Below are 21,350 nucleotides of genomic sequence, written 5' to 3'. Positions count from 1 at the left end.
AAGAATGCTTTCTTAGAGAAGCACACAGTTTAACAACTGATCAAAAAAACAGATGTTTTAGTATATGACGACAAATGGAATGTATCCTGCCAATGACACCCTACGTCAGGCCGGTATGCCAAAGCTTAGGTGCGCCTTCTTCACATGCCATACAACCAGTCTTGGACCCAAGCAAGACGACGATTTGCAGGCATATAAGGAACATATGAGTACAAAAAATCCTTAGCACTTTCTTGCTGCAAGATATACTGAAACTTTCTAAGCAGAAGACAGACTCTTGAGAAATCAGAGGGGGGAAGGATATAGTACAGGGAATTCCAGCTCAGAGAAGAGAAAAGAAAAGAAAAAAAACATGGTAGGAGGATGTATATACTGCAACAGATATCTCTTTGAACATCTACTGTTATGATAAGTTCTAACACTTTTGTACTATGTTCATCATTAGATCACTGTTGCAGTAGTGCTGACAGAGGATGACTCCTAAAGCTTTTAGGTCTATCTATTAACCTTCAAGGTATGATTCTGGGAAATCCAGTCCTAGCTCTATAAAATGCGTCAATTTTCTAACGTTTTGTAGAAGTCTAGATGGAAGACCAAGCAGCTGTCTCTAGCATGGATTTGGAGTCATGCCCTTTAAAAAGTACCTGAAGAAGCTTCAGTCCTTGCAGCATGAGTTTTGACCTGTCCTAAGAGCAGCTTACAATGACAAGACCAGCAAAAAGAAATATAAAGGGAAATCGATCTGGCAATGGTTTATTCAGACACTGGCAGACCCTGTTTTTAACGCTCAAAGGAAATAAATAACTTATCAGATTTTCTAATCTTGTTAGTCTTCTCCAAATAAAATATTAGTCTTCTGAGAACATCTAGCAAGTGGAAAATCTTTTCACCTCATTCTGAGGGTGAGGAAAAATGCAGGAAGGTGTATAGCATAGTACAGATTGATTCAGAGACATTTCAGTAACCACCTAAGGTATAAAGGATGGATTAGTTCTAGGGATATGCTGCCCTTGTTGAAAATCAAAAAGTGGAATAGACATCAGGGCTTGTAACAGAGAAACACTTTCAGAAGAGGTTAGAACAATGAACCTATCTGCCCAAAGGCATTTATAAGCCTATCCAGAATGTGTTGGCTTTCACCTCCCCCTTAGATTAGTTCCTTGTGCCTCTGTCCAGCACAGCCACTTAAGTTGATACCCGGGGTAAAACTTTGTTTCCCATCCACACGTCAAGGTTTCTCTTGAAGAGTGTTAGCGAGGAGCTCTGCGTAATATAGATTGGAATCTTGTTCCAAACTATGGGAAGTCTCTGGGACAGGAAATCGATCCCTCCAGCATGTCCTATTTATTGTTGTGGTGAGGTTTAGATCCCTAGAGCGTGTGGCTCGAGGGCATAAGCTTTTCTTTAGGTGGACCATGTCCATCAATTCTGGCTTGGACATGGCCTTGTATGTCAGGCAGAGATCACCTCTGAGTAGGCTGCATGCAACGGAGTACAGCTGGAGTTTCTTCAGTCGAGCTGCATAGGGCATCTGTTTGAGGCCAGTGATCCTCTTGGTGAGGTACTTCTGTGGTATTTCCAGTTGTTGCAGGTGTCTTGTAAGGTACATCCCACATGGGGCATTGTACTCTATGATGGGTCGGATGAGTGATGAATAGAGGGGCACAATGACCTCTTTTGATCTGGATGCGAACCCTTTTGTGATTAGGTGGGCCACATAGAAGGATTTTCTAACCACTTTGGCAATGTGATTATCAAAGGAGAGATTACTATCTACTTGGGTCCCTAGATCCCTTATTACGTTTTCCATATTTAGGGAACTACCACCTATGTGGTAGTTTGTGGGTACTTTGTTTTTTCCAAAGAGGATGACTATGCAATTTTTGGCATTTAGCTTGAGGCCATGATTTTGACACCAGGTATCAGTCTCAGTGAGACCCTTTTGGAGGATGCCGGTGTCAGCCAGAGAGTCAATTATAGCCCCTATTTTGCAGTAGTCTGCGAACTTGGTCAGCCATAGTCCTCCTGTGCTTGCCTGTACCTCTGAGAAGTATATGCCGAACAGGAGGGGTCCTAGGACTGAGCCCTGGGGAATGCCACTTGTAACCGGTTTAGAGCTGGACCCAGCTCCCGCAACTCTCACCATGTGGGTTCTGTCTGCGAGTCAGATGGCAACCCATCTTGTGATGTAGGAGTTTATGTTCAGGCTGGTGAGCTTGTCTAGAATACCAGAAAGGGGAATGGTATCGAAGGCCTTTGCGAGGTCTAGGTAAGCTGTGTTTACCACCTTTCCCTCGTCTATAGCCTTGGTAACTGTCCACCAGGTTTGGGAGGCATGATCTGCCCTTAAAGCCAAACTGGGTAGGGTCCAGTGTTTGGAGGTTCCCAATGTCTTTGTTAATGAGTTCCATGATGATGGGCTTCATAGCCTTGCAGACCAAGCTAGTCAGGCTTGTAGGGCAATAGTTCCCGGGGGTCTGTTGTGGCTCCATCTTTGTGGAGCGGAATAACCGTTGCTGTGCGCCACTCTATGAGTACGCAGCCTATGGAGAGGTTGAGTCTGAACAGTGTGTTTAGGTGAGGGGTTAGTTCGTCTTTGCGCTTGTGTAGGATGCAGCCTGGGACACCGTCTGGTCCAATTGATGCTGTCTTTTTGGCTTTGGAGAGGGCTGTTTTAACCTGAGTGTCTGTGATTTCAGGGACTCTACATTCTTCTGGTATGGTTATGGGCCCTTTTGGGGGTGAGAGAGGGAGTGAAGTTTGTACTGAACCGGTCTGCCAGGATGTTGGCAATATCGGTCGGTTCAGTGTATTCAGCACCATTCTGCCCTAACTCTGAGCAGATCTGAGCATTGCCACTTAGATTCTTGACATAGCTAAAGAATGTCTTGTGGTTATCTTTGGAGTCCTTGGCAATTTTTGTTTTGAAGCTCGCCTTGGATGATTTTATGAGGGATCGTAGTTTCTTGCCGATACTGATCACAGATGTCTTCCCTTCTTGGGATTTTACTTTTTTCTGTACTAGTTTCCTCCTTCTATTGTATAGCTTGTTTATGACAGGGGTCCACCAGACTGGTTGAAGGAGCGAGTCTTGGTTTTGCTTGGGAAAGCACAATCCATGCGTTCTTGTAGGTGCCCATAGAATGCATTAGTAAAGGATTTTGCAGCTTGGACAGCGTTATCCTTTAGCATGGAGGCTTTAAAACTTTCCACCTCGGTCAAGTAAAGTGAAGTTTGCTTTTGAAATGTTTTTCTTGGTGGTTTCCTTGTCCGGGGGTGGGAGTGGAATGTGGATATCCAAAATGATTTGTTTATGGTCAGATCTAACCAGCAAGGGGCTGATCTCCGGTGTGGAACACTGGTCGCCCATGTTGGTGATGACCAGGTCCAATATGTTGTCACCTCTGGTGGGAGTGCTGACCAGTTGATCCAGGGCGTTTGCGTTTATAAATTCTAGGAAATGTCGGGCAAGGGTACTTGAATAGTTCTCCAGTTAAGGTTTGGTAATTGAAATCACCCAATATTAGGGTGTTTGGTAGGACCTTTGTTTCCCAGTGTTTCCAAAAATGCAGAATGGGGTTCCTGGGACATGGTGGGTGATCTGTAGTAAGCTACAATTTGAATTGCAGTTTTGCCCTTTGTTAGCACGATGCTTCAGAGATCATCCACGTGCAACTGTGCCACTAATCTGTAGGTGTGGGTATCCTTGATGAATATGGATACATCCCCGCCTTTTGTATTTCGGTCTGGGTTCTGTGGCTGAAATGTATGATACGAGTTGTAGCCTGGTAGTGCTGGGTGCTCTCTGGAGCTTTAAACCAGGTTTCTGTTACTGCACATCAATTTTCTCCATACTGAGGAGTGTCTCGAGTGCGTGCATTTTGAGGTTTAGACTTCTGGCATTGAGTAGCATTACCCTCAGTTTTTTGTTACTTGTGCTATTTATGGCGATGGGTTTGTCTTTTGAGCCTTGCCTAAAAAAGGCACTATGGGAGTGGCAAGAGCCTTGGCCAGTATTCGAAAGCCTAAGGGTGACAGGTGTAAGCTGTCCCTAGAGAAGCAGGGTGGCTTGTCGAGCATGTCATCCCAGGTGGAAAGACACTGGATCCCCTTTGAATGTCACCAGAAACTTAGCCAATTGTTGAAATTGATAATTTTTTCTTTATACCGTGGTCATTCTTGGTGAGGGCAGGATACTACTGAGGGTCAGGGTCATAACGGCCTGGGCTACATGATCAGAGCACTCCTCCATGTCTCTTTTCATGTAGTCCAGGAGGTACAGCTCAGGTCATTTACACCAACATGGACAATGACAGAGTTGTATTTGTACTTTTCCTGGAGTGACCTGAGTGCTTGTGTTATGTGGCGAATCCTGGCACCAGACAGGCAGCTAACAGTAACCTTATCCTTGTTCAGCCTAGTAAGCGGGGCATCAGTGTGCCTGACTGTAGAGTCACCTATTACTAATAGGTTGGGTATGTTACTTTGCCTTAAGGGCTGTGATCGTGTAGCACACTGGTTTTGTGAAGTATGTGTTTCATGGTTTGTGTTGGGGTTGGGGATTGCTTAGATGTCTGCTTTGGAGGTCTCTGTTGCTTTTGCACATTTTTATTTAGAGCCTCCAAGTATGTTTTTGTTTTTTTTGGCAGTGCTGGTTTAATGGGTCTATGTGAGTCGTGTGATGCAAGTATTTCCTTTCTCCTCTTGACTGTCTGATCCAGTCTTGGGTTGAGAGAGCTTAGCCTCCAGTTTGGCTGTATAATTGCATCTCTCGCATGTATTAGTGTTTGGTGGTAGGAGGAGAGGGTTGTCTGTGTACATGAGGCAGTTGTAATATTGCCTCAAAATGCCCAGATTCACCAGTTGGACTGGAGAGTACACCTGAAACTGCCCTTTGGACATCCCTGGATAGGTACAGTGAACTGTTTTACTGAATGGCTGGTAAGGTCGAATAGAAAGCCTTGTCCTTCTGTACAGTATTGGGGGGGGGGGTCTAGTGCTAGAGTTTATTACAAGTGCTTACTCTGAGTTTTGAGCAAGTGTCGGGCTGAGAAATGAATGGCTTGAGTGCTTAAGTTGAAAGTTTGTCTAGTTCCACGAGAAAAATTGAAGAGGAGACTTTGTGGAGCCGGGAATAGTTATACCCTAGCTAACCAGCGCTGTCCAGCGAGCAAAACCGGGCAGATGCGGTTTTTATAGCAGGGAAATGAAAGATAGAAATTAGCCCAAAATGGCCAATAAGCTACTAATTTCTGGGCTGAAACCACCCTCCAGGAACAGATAGGCTGCTCAAAACTCCCCTCTCTCACAGGTGAGCAGAGAAACTTCCTTCTATCCAAGTACGGTATGGTCAAACACAGAGATTTGTAACACAGCCTGAATTCAGCACTAACCTGAAAACTGGACTATACTAGCTTAGAAAGGTGGTAAACAAGTATTTTTTTTTTTTTTCCCAGAAAATAAAGCAGATACAATAAAAATACACTTTAAATGCACACAAAAGTATACTTATTGTTATATATCTCAGATCAGAGTTGTAGTCAATGTCCCTAGTAATCAAAAGTAGGAAGAAACACAAATACAGTAAAAGCAGATGAATAAAGTGCAATATATATAAAAAAAACAATAGAAAACGAACAAACTGATTTAAAGTTACCCAATTAACGAGTAAAAGCTCAAAACTGAGCCCTGTTCCAGCAGTCTTCAATCAGACAAGTTCTAACTGCACACTCCTGCTACTAGGGTGCAGGGGAATCTTCTCCAAAAACAGATGGCCTGGATCAATGCTCAAGTTATACAAACAAAGCTAGATTCAGCAGGCCTGAATCTGGTCTATGCTACAGCAACAAGGCGAACCAATTTCAGAAAGAAACAGTTCAAATAAGCAGGCACAATAAGCCAGTGACCAGAAATTCCCAGTTCAGAAGGGCAGAATCCAGGCTCACCTACCACAAGAGTGCAGACCACAAACCTTCTTAATGTGGAACTGGCCTGAAGCCCAAGTGCTTAAACCCGAACTAATACACTTTTAGCATAGCCGACACTAAGCCTTCAATCAGCAATTCCCATCTTAGAAGGATGTAAGCTACCTGTCCTGCCACAACAGTGCAAACCACAAACCTTCTTAACGTAAAACAACCGGTATGAAGCCCAAGTGCTTAAACCAAAAGAATTAGAATAACAGTTACAATTTAATCAGGCTACTATCAAGCAGTAATAAATGCAGCAGAATGAATAAAATTGAGTACTTAATTTTCCATATATAATATTTAAAGAAACAGGTTTAAAAGCTGGTAAAATTAAAATTTTCAAGAACATAATTCAGGTTCCAGAAAGGATAAATAGCCTTTCATGGTTGGGGTGAGGGTGTGACATGACATGTGGGGAGCCATTTAAGAACTATTTGACTTTAAAACATAAAGAAAGGACTGCATCCACTGGAGGACAAGCTGAAATAACTGGCAAATCCACCTTCACAGGTATTTACCAAAACAGAAATGAGAAGGTCACACAAATAGTTGAATATAGACAGAGACCCAGTAGTCTTCTCTGGTACCAAACCAAAAATCTTTTTCATTTTGAAATGTATAATTATCTATGTGCAGTTTTTCTAGGCTCCTTTTAAGTTTTTCTAGGCTCTTTTTATTACCTGTAGCACATCATCTAAATAAAGGTGCCTAGAGGCAATTCATTTATCAACCATCTTGTGAGACTGAGAGTCCTTTGAATAAAAGGAAGGGGAAGGCATACAGACATTTCCCTCACCATGTGAATTAAAGGTGGTGTCCATTGTCCAGGCTTTCTTGCAGAAAGTCCTAAAACAAAACAATCTAAGATGCTGGTTCAGACTTGAGGCAAAGAGATCTAGCTGTGGGGTTCCCCACTGCTGGAAACTCTGTAGGAAGACCTCTCTGTTCAGCATCCATTCATGAGGGGCTGCTTTTGATCTGCGCAGGTAATCTGCCAAGTTGTTCTGGTGCATTGTAGCTGGCTTGGAAGAAAAGATTGTGATGAATAGCAATACCCTAATCAATCACTACTACACTGTACAGATGGCAAGATTTTGTGTCCCACTGTTACTTGATGTACCACTTAACAAGAGTGCTGCCTGCCACAGTCTTAAGTGTTCCTGGGGACCAAAGATGATGGAGAGACTGAAGAACAAGAATCAATCCTTTCATTTATTTTGCACTTGCATGCTCTTTCCTGTCTTTTTTGACCAATGTCCTAACACATTGAAAACTTTTAAACAAGCCCACCATGCACTGTCTGATACATGTGGAGATATTTTATAGAAGAGGAGGAATGAGAAATGAACACCTGGGTTTGTCCTTATCGGATGGATTGCAGGTCTTTCTTCACATATGGCAAGAGAGTAATCTGGGATCACACTGCTATATCCCTGTGCCCAGACAGAGTTCATGTACCACTGAATATATTAGGACTCTTAGAAATTCTCTTTGGGGAGGTCAAAGAAAGGTTTATGAGGGATAATAAGTAATTTCTTAAGAAGTGAATCTTGTCTAAAGGAAGGAAAAACCATCACGAAAGAAGAGTCCAGGTGGCAACCTAAGAACACCAGAGATGACTGGACTAGGGGTCTGAAAGAGAGACACAATAAACTGCAAGTCCTGAAAATGTTTCTTAAGGAAGTGGCTTAAATCAAAAACACAACTAGATAAGGGTATACGTTGATATCTTGGAGCATGCAAAATGCTATGACAGGGGCTATGCACTTTGTGAACACTCTTGGAGCTGTGGAAAGCCCAAAAGACAAAGCAGTAAACTAAACATGTAATCCCAAAGCATAGAACTTTAAACATCTCCTGTTAAGAGGACAAATGGGAATGTGTATGTAAACATCCTGGAGGTTCAAGGCAGCTAGAAACGTTTTTTAGAAAAAAATCAAAGAAAAAAGATCATTTGAATTTTGCAATGTTCAAAAAGGTGTTGAGGAAAGAAAGATCAAAGTTAGGGCTCCAAGTAACTTCTTTTCATGGGACTAGGACAAAACTGGAATAGAAAATTCTTTCATTTTTAACTGGGAGGAACAGGTTCTACTGCACCCTAGAGTAAAAGTCTGTAATGACTGGAGAAACTAGATGTTTCTGAGGTACTTATGGGACTGAATGTTAAAAGGGAAAATAATTCTTCTGAAATGTTATTCCTTTTTAAAAGATTTTCAAAACCCAATAATCCATTGTAATCTTTTTACAGATCAAAGGTTTGAAAGAAAGATACAGTAAACAAATTATATCCCTCTCTTTTATAATTAAAACAATGCATCTTTCTTTTGAAATAAATTATACACGTGCACATATAAGCATTTACTTTGAACACTACATATTCACCAAAAATTCTTACTCTGTTATTTCATATACAGTGCTTTACTATGTTGATCTTTATGTAACAGCATTGTGTCAGATATTGGCATTGATCAGCATTTTATTAGAAATCAACAAAAAGTGACACATTAACATATCTATCTAGCTTTAATTTTTCAAAATTTTAAAACTCTGGAAGTTTACCTTTTCTCAGCAGCTGATGAGAAAGTGACTGCTAAGAATGCAAGTATTTTGTCTGTGATTACAATATACAAGCATATATGCATACAGTATACGTCCTGAAGTTAGTTCATCCTCAGTCAACAGCATTTTCTAGAATACTGTTGGTAAAGAGGATTGACATCTGGAATGAAGGGAATGACAACCCCCTTACATATATCATTACAAAAATACAATTTTCAGAAAATGCAATTTTTTTAATTACAATTTAATAAATACTCACTATTAATATTACAGCTAAATGTATTTAAACTTTGAACAGTTGCTACCACAGCTCAACTATACATTATATTAACCGTGAAACAAATATTCTTCCATGTTTCTCTATGGTCTTCCTGGAACTTAAATGACACAACTTCTCTTGAATGATTATAGTGATAAGCATTAAACTTAGAACAGTTCTGAATCACTTGATTTATTTGTACGGACATTCCTGGCCTTGATAATGCACAATGAAAGCCCATGTATTTTTGTCAGCGTTTATTTCCTTACATGATGAAGAGTTATCAATCTATCCAATTTGAAGAGCAAGATTTGCATGCAACTAATCTCCTCTTTGAATGAGACAAAAAATTATGAGTTTCACTGTTCTGGCCAACATGTCCTAATAACTTCTATATACTTTTCTGGGCCATTTTCAGTACATTTCTCATTTTCAGTACATTTCTGAAAACTGTTTAGCTTCTCTTATGTGAACTGAGATATAACTCAATTTCTAGTTAATTTCTAAGCATATCTTCACACTGCCCTACCAAGCAAGAATGGCGCAGAGGATTTGCTATACGCATTTCCTTTCCTACCGTATAACAGACTCATAAGTAGTGCTTCTGTAAATACAATAGCATTTTTTGGAATCTGTCTGTGCACTATACAATGATTTTATGAAGCTACTCTGGAATAGCTTAGAATCACTTTCCATTAACACTTCTTACCCTTAGATATATTCATGAAGTTTAAAAAAAATGTTGACTTGTAAGAAACTGGTAGATCTTGCAAAAGCACTATGCAAATCCCATGCGACTTGCTACTCAAACATTTCAGTGTGAGTGCTACTCTCAATAACTACTTCAGCATCTTTCTGTTAAGAAGCAAATCTCAACTTTTACCAATAATTTATTTCATAACATATAAGCAATAAACTGAGAATATTGTATCATGCATAAAAATTTCATATTTTATGTTGGAGAAGGTATCTGAGCCACACCACAGCCCTGACTTTCTCATCTGGTTTCATGTCTTCTGAAGTCAAAAAACATGACACACATACGTCTACATCTCTGATGTTACACTGTATTCTCTCAGGCTATTCAATACCACACTGTATTATCTCAGACTATTCAATAGCAATCAACCTTTTCTGATGATCTTCCTTGATCAGACTCCATCCAAGTAGACTACCAACATTATTAACAATATGTTTGAACCCTTTTATTACCTATGCAACATATCTCCAAAACACTTCAGTTGCTAACAAAATATCAAATGCTAAGTTTGAGGAAGCTGTATCTTCCTATATATATGATTCAAAAAGTACAGTGCTTGGAACTCTCTTTTAGTAAATATATTGATTTATTGATATTTTTTGACATTTCAGTAGCAGGAAAGTCTGACTGCATAGGTAACCATTTTCAATGGAGGCCCACGAAGAAAAGCTCCATAGCATTACAAAACACTTTTAAGTACAATCATTTTATAATTTTCAAAATAAAAACAACATTATAGTTTAAATAATTATACCAGATTAGACAGAATGCGAGTACATTGGTTAAAAAGAGGCACAACTTATATGACAATTATTCAACATTTAGAGAAATTTTAGCCAGCTTAAAGAAATTACAGATAAGTTAGTATAATACAAACAGGAATTGCAATATGAAGTGAGATAACTTAATTTCTCAAGCTCTCTGATAAGTGTCAAGTACTGAAAAATGCTTTATACTTTTTAGAGAAGAATAACGTACTGAAATGTACAAACTAGGTAACATTCTTTCTTTAGAGTTTAAGTTCTTGTGAGTTAAAGCATATACAAATTTTCAGTTTTCAGAATATTACCCATATGATTTACCAATTCAGTAGGCTCAGCTGGTTTTTAAATCATGCCCATGCTCTCAGTTCTGTTTGTCTCTCTTTTGATTCTGTTTCTCAAGATTAGTGGAACTCTCCTTAGAAATGCACTGCTGACAAAATGGCATGATCTGTCTAAATAAGAAGTCCAGGCAAACAACCCCGCCTGATAAATGACTCTCCAAACTCTCAAACCAATCATCATTCTTTACAGGCAACATCATGTCATTCCACTACACAAAGCTTTAAGTCAAACAACCCAAAACAGATAAAGCACTAGTTATTCCAACAATAAGAAATAAAATCTTATATTTTTAATTATATATTTTCAAGTAAACAACTTCTGACCTAGTGATTTCAAAGACTTTGCTCTCTTTCTGACTTACTGCTTTGCAGATGAGCAAGTATTGCATTACATTTTGCACCTGTGTCTAGAGTAAACAGCCATTTTTTTACTAACCTTGAGTCCCTCTGCCCAAATTTCCAATGGATTACCTTGTTTCAGTTTCTCTGTATCACATTAGCATTTTTGCTTCAATGAAAAACAGGGCGCACTCACTTGAAATATTTACTGTCCACTCGTCATTTTTATGGATTTTTCTATCTCATGCAGTCTTTTCAGTTAGAAATGTGTGCTCTGCATTTTACTCAAAGCTTCTACCTACTTTACTCAATGCAGGACAATTTCTTTTTCCCCATGCTCTCAGGCAGACCTTATCAATGACATGGTTATTTATGCTTTTCTTGTTTCTTTCTGACTCGCATTAGTCATTTTCTGATATTTCTACTCATTTTATTTTTTTTATCTTGCATAAACATTTGCACACGTCTAAATCCTCTGTGAGCTCTTTTAACTGAGTCAAAGTAATTATACTCGCTCTACAGACATTAGCTCCCTAAAACATTAGTTCACCTTTTCAAACAACTCTGCCTCTCATTTGAACATTTTTATACTCCACATGACTCTCTCCCTCTTACTGATTTACATAACTCACCAAATTCACAATTTTTGAGTGAAGTGCTTGGTCCACTATTTCAAGCACCAAAACATTATTTGAACGTTGTGCCCTCAAGAAAAACATGAGTATAAACAGCAGATTTTTCACGTCACTGTAACTCAGCAACATCTACCTTATATTAATATAATATTCTGTCTCAAAAACATATTATAAACTTTCAATACTTATGTAATATGAACAAATATAAACTATAACTTCTCTATATTTTTAATACTCCATTTTCAATAAAGAATAAATTGATTTTATTAATCTACAATGTCAATTTATTGAGCAATTTCCATGTAGCAAAATATTTTTCCAGTTTTATATAAGATACAATGTGGCAATTAGTTTTTGAAAATACAAAATAAAAAAGTAAGCAAGGTGTAGTGTTGCCAGCTCTATTAGCTTTATTTCCAGAATGCACAACAGTATACAAGAAAACCAATCAAAACTGCTCTACAACTTGTAGCATGCTACAGGCCACCCTCTCAAACTCAGGAACCCCACACAGCCTTCCTGAAGACACTGGAGGGTATAAATGTATCTCCAAACACCATCATATTGGGTGACTTCAACTACCCGAATATAGACTGGGAACATTACTCAAGCCCTAACTTTCTAGCCCAACGCTTCCTGGAGTTCATAAATTCAAATGCCATGGAACAGCTAGTCACTGTTCCCACGAGAGGAGAAAATATACTAGATCTCATTGTCACAAACATGGGGACAAAATGCTCCACACCGGAAGTATATCCCTCATTGGTGAGATCTGATCATAAACTAATCTCACTGGAAATCCACATCCCGCCCGCACCCCAAGCAAAAAAGACCATAGTGAAGAACTTCTCTAAAGCAAACTTCACACTACTCAAGACTGGTGTGGTATCCTTCAAGGCCCCTGAGCCAGAGGAAACCACAACCCAAGCTGGAAGCCCTTACAAATGCCTTCTATGAACACCTCCAGGACTGCATGGATCAGGCAATGCCAAATAAAACCAAGACTCTTCCCACAAAGGGCAAGCGTCCAGTCTGGTGGACCCCAGCCATTAACAAACTTTACAATAAGAGGAGAAAGCTATTACATGATAGAACAAAATCCATAAAAGGGAAGTCACCCCTGATCATTATTAGTAAAAAATACGAGCACTCATAAAATCAACTAAGGCCAATTTTGAGAGAAAAATTGCCATGGATTCAAAGGACAATCATAAGGCCTTTTCAGCTATGTTAGCAACCTGGGTGGAAACTCCCAGATATGCTCAGAATTAGTCCAAAATGATACAAAAATCACTGAACCCACAGACATTGCCAACATACTGGCAGACAGGTTCAGTGCAAACTTCACCCCTCTCCCCTAAAGGAGAGATAACTATCCCAGCCGAAAGTGTAGCCTCCCGGACATCTCAAATGCGCAGGTGAAAGCTGCTCTCTCTAAAGCTAAAAACACAGCATCAATGGGACCGGATGGTGTCCCCGGCTGTGTGCTACACGAGCTAAATGAGGAATTAAACCCGCACATAAGGCAGCTGTTTAATCTCAGCCTTACCACAGGATACGTGCCCAAGGAGTGGCGTGACGGCAACTGTGGTCCCACTCCACAAAGGCGGTGCCTCTACGGACCCTGGTAATTACCGCCCCATAAGCTTAACAAGTCTAGTCTGCAAAGCTATGGAGAGGATCATAATAGAGCTCATAAACAAAGATATAGGGGACTTGCAGACATTGGACCCGACCCAGTTTGGCTTTGTCAAGGGAAGATCATGCCTTTTGAATTTGGTTGACTTCTTCGAAACAGTCACCAAGGCCATTGATGAGGGAAAGGCAGTCCATACAGCCTACCTTGACCTTGCAAAGGCTTTTGACACAATACCCCAACTGGGTATTGTAGAAAAACTTACCAGCTTAAATGTAAACCCATAAGCAATAAACTGAGAATATTGTATCATGCATAAAAATTTCATATTTTATGTTGGAGAAGGTATCTGAGCCACACCACAGCCCTGACTTTCTCATCTGGTTTCATGTCTTCTGAAGTCAAAAACATGACACACATACGTCTACATCTCTGATGTTACACTGTATTCTCTCAGGCTATTCAATACCACACTGTATTATCTCAGACTATTCAATAGCAATCAACCTTTTCTGATGCGCTTCCTTGATCAGACTCCATCCAAGTAGACTACCAACATTATTAACAATATGTTTGAACCCTTTTATTACCTATGCAACATATCTCCAAAACACTTCAGTTGCTAACAAAATATCAAATGCTAAGTTTGAGGAAGCTGTATCTTCCTATATATATATGATTCAAAAAGTACAGTGCTCGGAACTCTCTTTTAGTAAATATATTGATTTATTGATATTTTTTGACATTTCAGTAGCAGGAAAGTCTGACTGCATAGGTAACCATTTTCAATGGAGGCCCACGAAGAAAAGCTCCATAGCATTACAAAACACTTTTAAGTACAATCATTTTATAATTTTCAAAATAAAAACAACATTATAGTTTAAATAATTATACCAGATTAGACAGAATGCGAGTACATTGGTTAAAAAGAGGCACAACTTATATGACAATTATTCAACATTTAGAGAAATTTTAGCCAGCTTAAAGAAATTACAGATAAGTTAGTATAATACAAACAGGAATTGCAATATGAAGTGAGATAACTTAATTTCTCAAGCTCTCTGATAAGTGTCAAGTACTGAAAAATGCTTTATACTTTTTAGAGAAGAATAACGTACTGAAATGTACAAACTAGGTAACATTCTTTCTTTAGAGTTTAAGTTCTTGTGAGTTAAAGCATATACAAATTTTCAGTTTTCAGAATATTACCCATATGATTTACCAATTCAGTAGGCTCAGCTGGTTTTTAAATCATGCCCATGCTCTCAGTTCTGTTTGTCTCTCTTTTGATTCTGTTTCTCAAGATTAGTGGAACTCTCCTTAGAAATGCACTGCTGACAAAATGGCATGATCTGTCTAAATAAGAAGTCCAGGCAAACAACCCCGCCTGATAAATGACTCTCCAAACTCTCAAACCAATCATCATTCTTTACAGGCAACATCATGTCATTCCACTACACAAAGCTTTAAGTCAAACAACCCAAAACAGATAAAGCACTAGTTATTCCAACAATAAGAAATAAAATCTTATATTTTTAATTATATATTTTCAAGTAAACAACTTCTGACCTAGTGATTTCAAAGACTTTGCTCTCTTTCTGACTTACTGCTTTGCAGATGAGCAAGTATTGCATTACATTTTGCACCTGTGTCTAGAGTAAACAGCCATTTTTTTACTAACCTTGAGTCCCTCTGCCCAAATTTCCACTGGATTACCTTGTTTCAGTTTCTCTGTATCACATTAGCATTTTTGCTTCAATGAAAAACAGGGCACTCACTTGAAATATTTACTGTCCACTCGTCATTTTTATGGATTTTTCTATCTCATGCAGTCTTTTCAGTTAGAAATGTGTGCTCTGCATTTTACTCAAAGCTTCTACCTACTTTACTCAATGCAGGACAATTTCTTTTTCCCCATGCTCTCAGGCAGACCTTATCAATGACATGGTTATTTATGCTTTTCTTGTTTCTTTCTGACTCGCATTAGTCATTTTCTGATATTTCTACTCATTTTATTTTTTTTATCTTGCATAAACATTTGCACACGTCTAAATCCTCTGTGAGCTCTTTTAACTGAGTCAAAGTAATTATACTCGCTCTACAGACATTAGCTCCCTAAAACATTAGTTCACCTTTTCAAACAACTCTGCCTCTCATTTGAACATTTTTATACTCCACATGACTCTCTCCCTCTTACTGATTTACATAACTCACCAAATTCACAATTTTTGAGTGAAGTGCTTGGTCCACTATCTCAAGCACCAAAACATTATTTGAACGTTGTGCCCTCAAGAAAAACATGAGTATAAACAGCAGATTTTTCACGTCACTGTAACTCAGCAACATCTACCTTATATTAATATAATATTCTGTCTCAAAAACATATTATAAACTTTCAATACTTATGTAATATGAACAAATATAAACTATAACTTCTCTATATTTTTAATACTCCATTTTCAATAAAGAATAAATTGATTTTATTAATCTACAATGTCAATTTATTGAGCAATTTCCATGTAGCAAAATATTTTTCCAGTTTTATATAAGATACAATGTGGCAATTAGTTTTTGAAAATACAAAATAAAAAAGTAAGCAAGGTGTAGTGTTGCCAGCTCTATTAGCTTTATTTCCAGAATGCACAACAGTATACAAGAAAACCAATCACACAATATACACACGGGACTCTAGTACTAGAGGCACCAATATTTAAAAATATAAATATACCTTTACACACTTAACTCAAAGAAGTCTAAAAATATCTTGACTATATTCCAATGAAGGTAAAAATGTATTCTTACTCTTGAAACTGTTACTCATCTAATGTTTTGCCAAGAAAAATTAACTAAGCTTCTCAGCTCTGGCGCACATAGGGATGAAGCCCTGACTGTGCCACAAGTTTGACTAAATGCTTGGATACAGGACCAGCCAAGAAATAGAAGGTGGCAGTGAACAGCTTATGGCAGCTTGCCTATTCTGAGGAAATGTAGTGGTAGTCCTGGTGAGCCAAAATGCTCATATGCAAATGGATGCTTAGATAATAACAATGCTTGCAGGACTGAGACATGCAGTCTTTGTATTTTGAGCTAATGATGGTAGCTCTCATAGGCATGTGTGGGGAGCACACACACTTGAGAAGGGAGGATACACAACACCCCCATAGTGATGTAGCTGCTCAAGTTAGCCATCAGGAGGTGTTAGGGATCTGACCATAAAACTCCCGATTGGGTGGTGTGATAGCCTCTAAGGAATGGAGGGCTGATGTCCTGTGAGCAACAGGGAGAAAAAAGAAGCACACACTAAGCCAACATAACTCATTTTGAGCATCCTGAGTGATTGTCACATTGATGCATTAGTACAACTATAAAATACTGCCATTCAAACTATTATTCTCACCAACATGGGAATTATATTATCTTTTTATGCAGTCTTTAAATTACCGTGCATTTCATTGAGAACATAGAAGAACTGAGAACAGCATGTATTTTTTTGGTCATAGCACTATGTCATCAGTAATAACACTTTCAAGCCTATCAGTTATCCCTCTCTCTGAAACACTTCAGTTGCAGGTGCTGATGAAATAGGAAATGTAAGTCTATGGGATTACATAACACCATTTCAAACTATGCACAGTCTGACTGTCAAGATATGAAGGCAGTATTGATGATAAACATTTGAATGGAGACGTCATGCCTATATTTAATACTAAGACAACAGATAGCAATGTTTCTGTTATATACTAATGTTTTTGAAATAAGACCTCAATTAAACCTCTCTGAAGGGAGAAAACAGAGCTAAGTGGCACTACTGGCCCTAGTCTGTACACTTCAAATGACTTGATCAGTGATTTAGAAGCCAGAATTGCAATGGATTACTAAAATCTGCACCTGCCAGTAATTAAAGAGTGTAAAGTTAATCAAATATTGGGAAATTCTGAACAAGATGAAGATGTAATCATAATCCTGAAAACTCAGATTAGCCAGCCCAGCTAGTACACTACTCCTGAGAAATCTGGGAAGGTAACATTAACATTTTGACAGGAAAAAGAACATGTGACTGCTATCATGAGATTCTTTAGAATGCTGAAACACCTCAAAAATGGGGTGACTAATGGAAAAGGATACAGTACTTCTTGTATAAAATACTTTTATTTTAATTTTACTTATTGACAGTACTAACTGGACAGCAAGAAAGACCGTTTTTTTCTGCCACAATCATCACAGTAATCAACACATACAATAATTACAATAAGACAAATTATAAACATGCCTCCAAATTTAAACCTTGCATTTATGCCAAGCACCAGCTGACAGGCAGCACAGAAAGTACCAGACTACTGCATACATATATGTTAAGATGGCTAATAACCTTACTTATCTAAATACTGTAAGAAAACAAAAACTTTAAAGTATTACAACAACTATTTATTCTGAGTACCACTTCAAAATGAAAGCTCAAAACTATAAATGCACTGCTAGCACATTTAAATACAAGACATTTCAGTAACATTGAAATGAGGAATAAAAATCATGAAAAAGATGAAAAAATATAGTATATTCACTCGAAAGAGTCCTTTCCCACTTCCTTCCACTTCCTTTCTTCACTCCAAATACTTACAGCTTCCCTGTCCTCCCGTAGCCCTTCTATCTCCTCCTATTCTTACAAATGTACTCGACTCGCCTCAGCTATGAGCCTACAGATACTACATTCATGTGTTCTTTAAATACATGCTATGTAGCTTGCAGTTATATTTCATTCATGTCTTATTTGAAAAATGCCATTTACTACTTCTATTCTTCCATGATTTTAATCTTCTCACTGTTGTTTTATTATCTGTTTCATTCAATGGAATAGCACTGCTCAATATTTCTTTGTTTGTGTATTAATATTTCTCTTTGTATGTAATTTTGTGGAGCTTTTCTCCCCAGGCCTCCACTGAAAATGGGCTCATTCCAGGCCCAGTGGACTTTCCCAGTTAACAAATGCAACAAATAAATAAATAAATAAATAAGAGAGCAAATCAAAAGAACACAATTTACAGCCATGTGCACATTCCACAACAGTGTAAAATGGTCTAGTAACATCAGGTATAACTTTTCTTTCTAAAAACTGACTATAAAGAACACCACACAATATATAACTAATGAACAAAAGAACAATAAAAGTGTTTAAATGGTAAACATATATTTTGAAGAAAAATAAGTGAGTAGCTTTAGGGACTTGTATAAGGAGCATCACTCCTTAAAAAGCACAAGCCAAGCACAGAAGTACTAAGTTGCATGTTGCAATTTTGCAGAAAACAATGATCAGAATCATGTGAAGAAAAGCAGCCATCTGCAAATATTTTCTGTACCCCTGATCCCCTTCATCTAAATTAAGGCTCCATCTACTAAAACCACTATTTTGGAGAGAAAGAAATATTTTTATTTATGCAATATGTTACAGTTAAGGAAGCTGTAACAGGGATGAACACATAGATAACTGGCAATACATAAAACTGCCAAAAAAACGAGGAAAAAAAAAACTAATCTCACTAAACAGAAATCAGAGACAAGTGTCAAAAGAGGATGGCAGGAAAAAAGCTACTGCTGTGGGATCTGGCATGGTGGGGGGCAGAATTTAAATTTTACTTGTCTGTCAGCATTTCAGAAATTAGGTAGGCCTTTCAGCACATAGCTGTCACAAACAGCAGAGAAAATATGATTGAAAGTCAATCACACACTGGCAAACATTAATACCATTCATGCTGCTGCTGTAACCCTGCAAAATGGAGAGTCATCAAATAAAGGGCAGTTTTCAAGTTTGCAATCGTTGAACAGGAGGTAGACTAATGCAATTAACTAACTATGGATGATAAAATAATGTATGCTTAATTTCCAAAACCTCAATTTAATGCTGCATTATGCAAATATTTATCACCAAGTTCAACCCTTGTTGCTGACTACATTTATATTAATTTACTTTAGTAACGCCCTTGCCTCTATACTTGCTCATGTGTTTGACACTACAGGTAGGGAGGATGGTTGTGCCCATACTACAGGGATGCACACTTGCATGGGACTAATTTCCCCAATAGATTTCATGGAAACAGCAGTGTTCTCTGAGGGTGGGTATGGGTGTCCTGCGGTTTCTGTCCCTTGAAGATGTGAGGTATGAACCAGCACTGACACACACGGCATGCCCCACCCTCAGGGTGTTAATGGGTAAGCAGAGGGGTTGGGGAGTAATAGATAAAAATACTTTCTTGGCAGGAGCAGTGTGTGGTGATCTCTGGTGTCAAAACTTTTTATAAATCTAGGAGAATAAGTTGACAAATTCACCCACATTATAGTATACCATGAATGAATTTGCTGAATCCAAAAAACAGCAGTCTCAGTTTTGTGGGCTGGTTAGAAGCCATACTGAGAGGTGGGGTGATGTGTTGGATGATGCAGCAAATGCACCTGGGTCAGTACTTTTAATAACTGCACCACATTTCACACCACAAGAAATTTCAAATAATACAAACCCAGACAAAAAGAATATCTCTATACATACATAAGAACCAGCAGCGGCCTTAGGTCAGCTGGTGCCCTAGGCAAAAGGCCTCCACAGCACCCCCCCCCCCCACACACACCACCCAGGTGCCCCCAACCTGGTCTACCTACACCAAATAAATACTGGAAAAGTGCCCCTGCTACAGCGGCACTGTAGGCGGCCGCCTAGTTGGCCTATGCCTAAGGCCGGCCATGATAAGAATGATAAGAACATGTGTTTGTATGCATCTGTATTTGAAAACTGCATAACTATGAAAACTTCACTCTTTTTTTCACTTACAGGAAAATCAAGGACAGTCACATTGTATGAACCCAGTGTGAAACACAATACAGGCTCAGCATGTGATTACTAAAAATGAGCACTTGTTCTGTTCACAACTTATGTAGCTCATGTACTTCTTTCTGCAAGTTATAGTAAGTAGTTGTGGATGTGCCAGTCTTTTTATTTTATTATTATTATTTTTTTGGGGGGAGGACAGACTAAAGGCTTCAGTAGGAGAGAAAGAAAATTACTTTTAAAAACATGTTTGTGAAGAAATACCAACTTTTTTTTTTTGGAGGACAGACTGAAGGCTTCAATATGAGAGAAAGAAAAGTACTTTCAAAAACATGTTTGTTAAGGAATACCAACGGGTTTCTTCTTTCCTTTTTTTTACTATTTACAATACTGTTGCAAGACATATGTGACTACTTTAAAATGCCTTACAACGAAGTACTGTTAAACTACTTCCAGTTTCAATTCTAACAATATATTGACAGTTGCAAGGAGGGCTGAGGCTGTTGCTACATACTGTACTATGATTGGGAGGGTTGTGAGAGTATCAAGCACATGAACAGACAACAGATCTCAAGGAGCACTCACCCCATACTAAAAGTACAACTGTGGCAAAAAAAAAGTGCCGTGCTCTTTAATAAAAGTTTAATTAACTAGACGTACTGTTCAGCTGTCTTCAGCTACCAGACATATTTTAGACAATTACGCAAACAACAGATCTGTACATACCTCTAATGGTGTACCAAAAACTCAGCCACAGCATATATGAGAAATAAAGGGTATACACTTAACATTAATAAAATGACAAACCAGCAATATAATTAAAAGTCACTCCTTCCCATCCGGTCGTTTACTTCCTTAAAACGGACAGGACCGAATGACGTCCACAAATCACATGACTAAGGCGCTCTTTGGTTTTCAGTTTTACGTGGTTCAGATTTATTTATTCTTTTGAGGAAAGGAGTTGAACACTTTTTTTGTTGGTGGTTGTGTATATTTTGTGCTTTTTGACAAGCATTTGGAAGACAACATTTTAATATCAATCGTGCTACACTCACACTGTTTATTCTGTTTTGGTGCTGCAACTTCTATGCAATCGTTGACGTTGTTGACCTCAGCTCTGCCTAATTATTAGGCACGTTATTCGGTTTTAGTCTTAAAAATTACGTGTTCCCCGTTGAAAGGGTCTGTCATGTTACATGTTTTTTTTAAACAAACGTCTCTGTAAAGACAACGTTGAATTACACGTTTTAAGTATGTAGTTAACCATGTCGTGA

General features: G+C 38.4%; 1 protein-coding gene across 4 annotated transcripts in view; it reads right to left on the bottom strand.

Moving 5' to 3' along the window:
- STX17 (syntaxin 17) overlaps positions 1-20,954 on the bottom strand; it is a 1,023,817-nt gene extending 1,002,863 nt beyond the window's left edge. For 2 of the 4 annotated variants that reach the window (XM_044089380.1, XM_044089379.1), the window contains exon 1: positions 20,803-20,952. The gene's annotated coding sequence lies outside the window, so the exon portion shown is untranslated. Of the gene's footprint in view, positions 1-20,802 lie in introns of all 4 variants that reach the window. The other 2 variants (XM_044089383.1, XM_044089382.1) reach the window with 2 other exon arrangements.
- Between the last annotated feature and the right edge of the window lie 396 nt (positions 20,955-21,350).

Source organism: Protopterus annectens, chromosome 12.part0 (assembly GCF_019279795.1).
Source record: "Protopterus annectens isolate FY-2018-M chromosome 12.part0, PAN1.0, whole genome shotgun sequence".
Taxonomy (NCBI): Eukaryota; Metazoa; Chordata; order Ceratodontiformes; family Protopteridae; genus Protopterus; species Protopterus annectens.
Note: the sequence above shows the minus strand (reverse complement) of the source record. Positions and strands in the feature narration are given on the sequence as shown.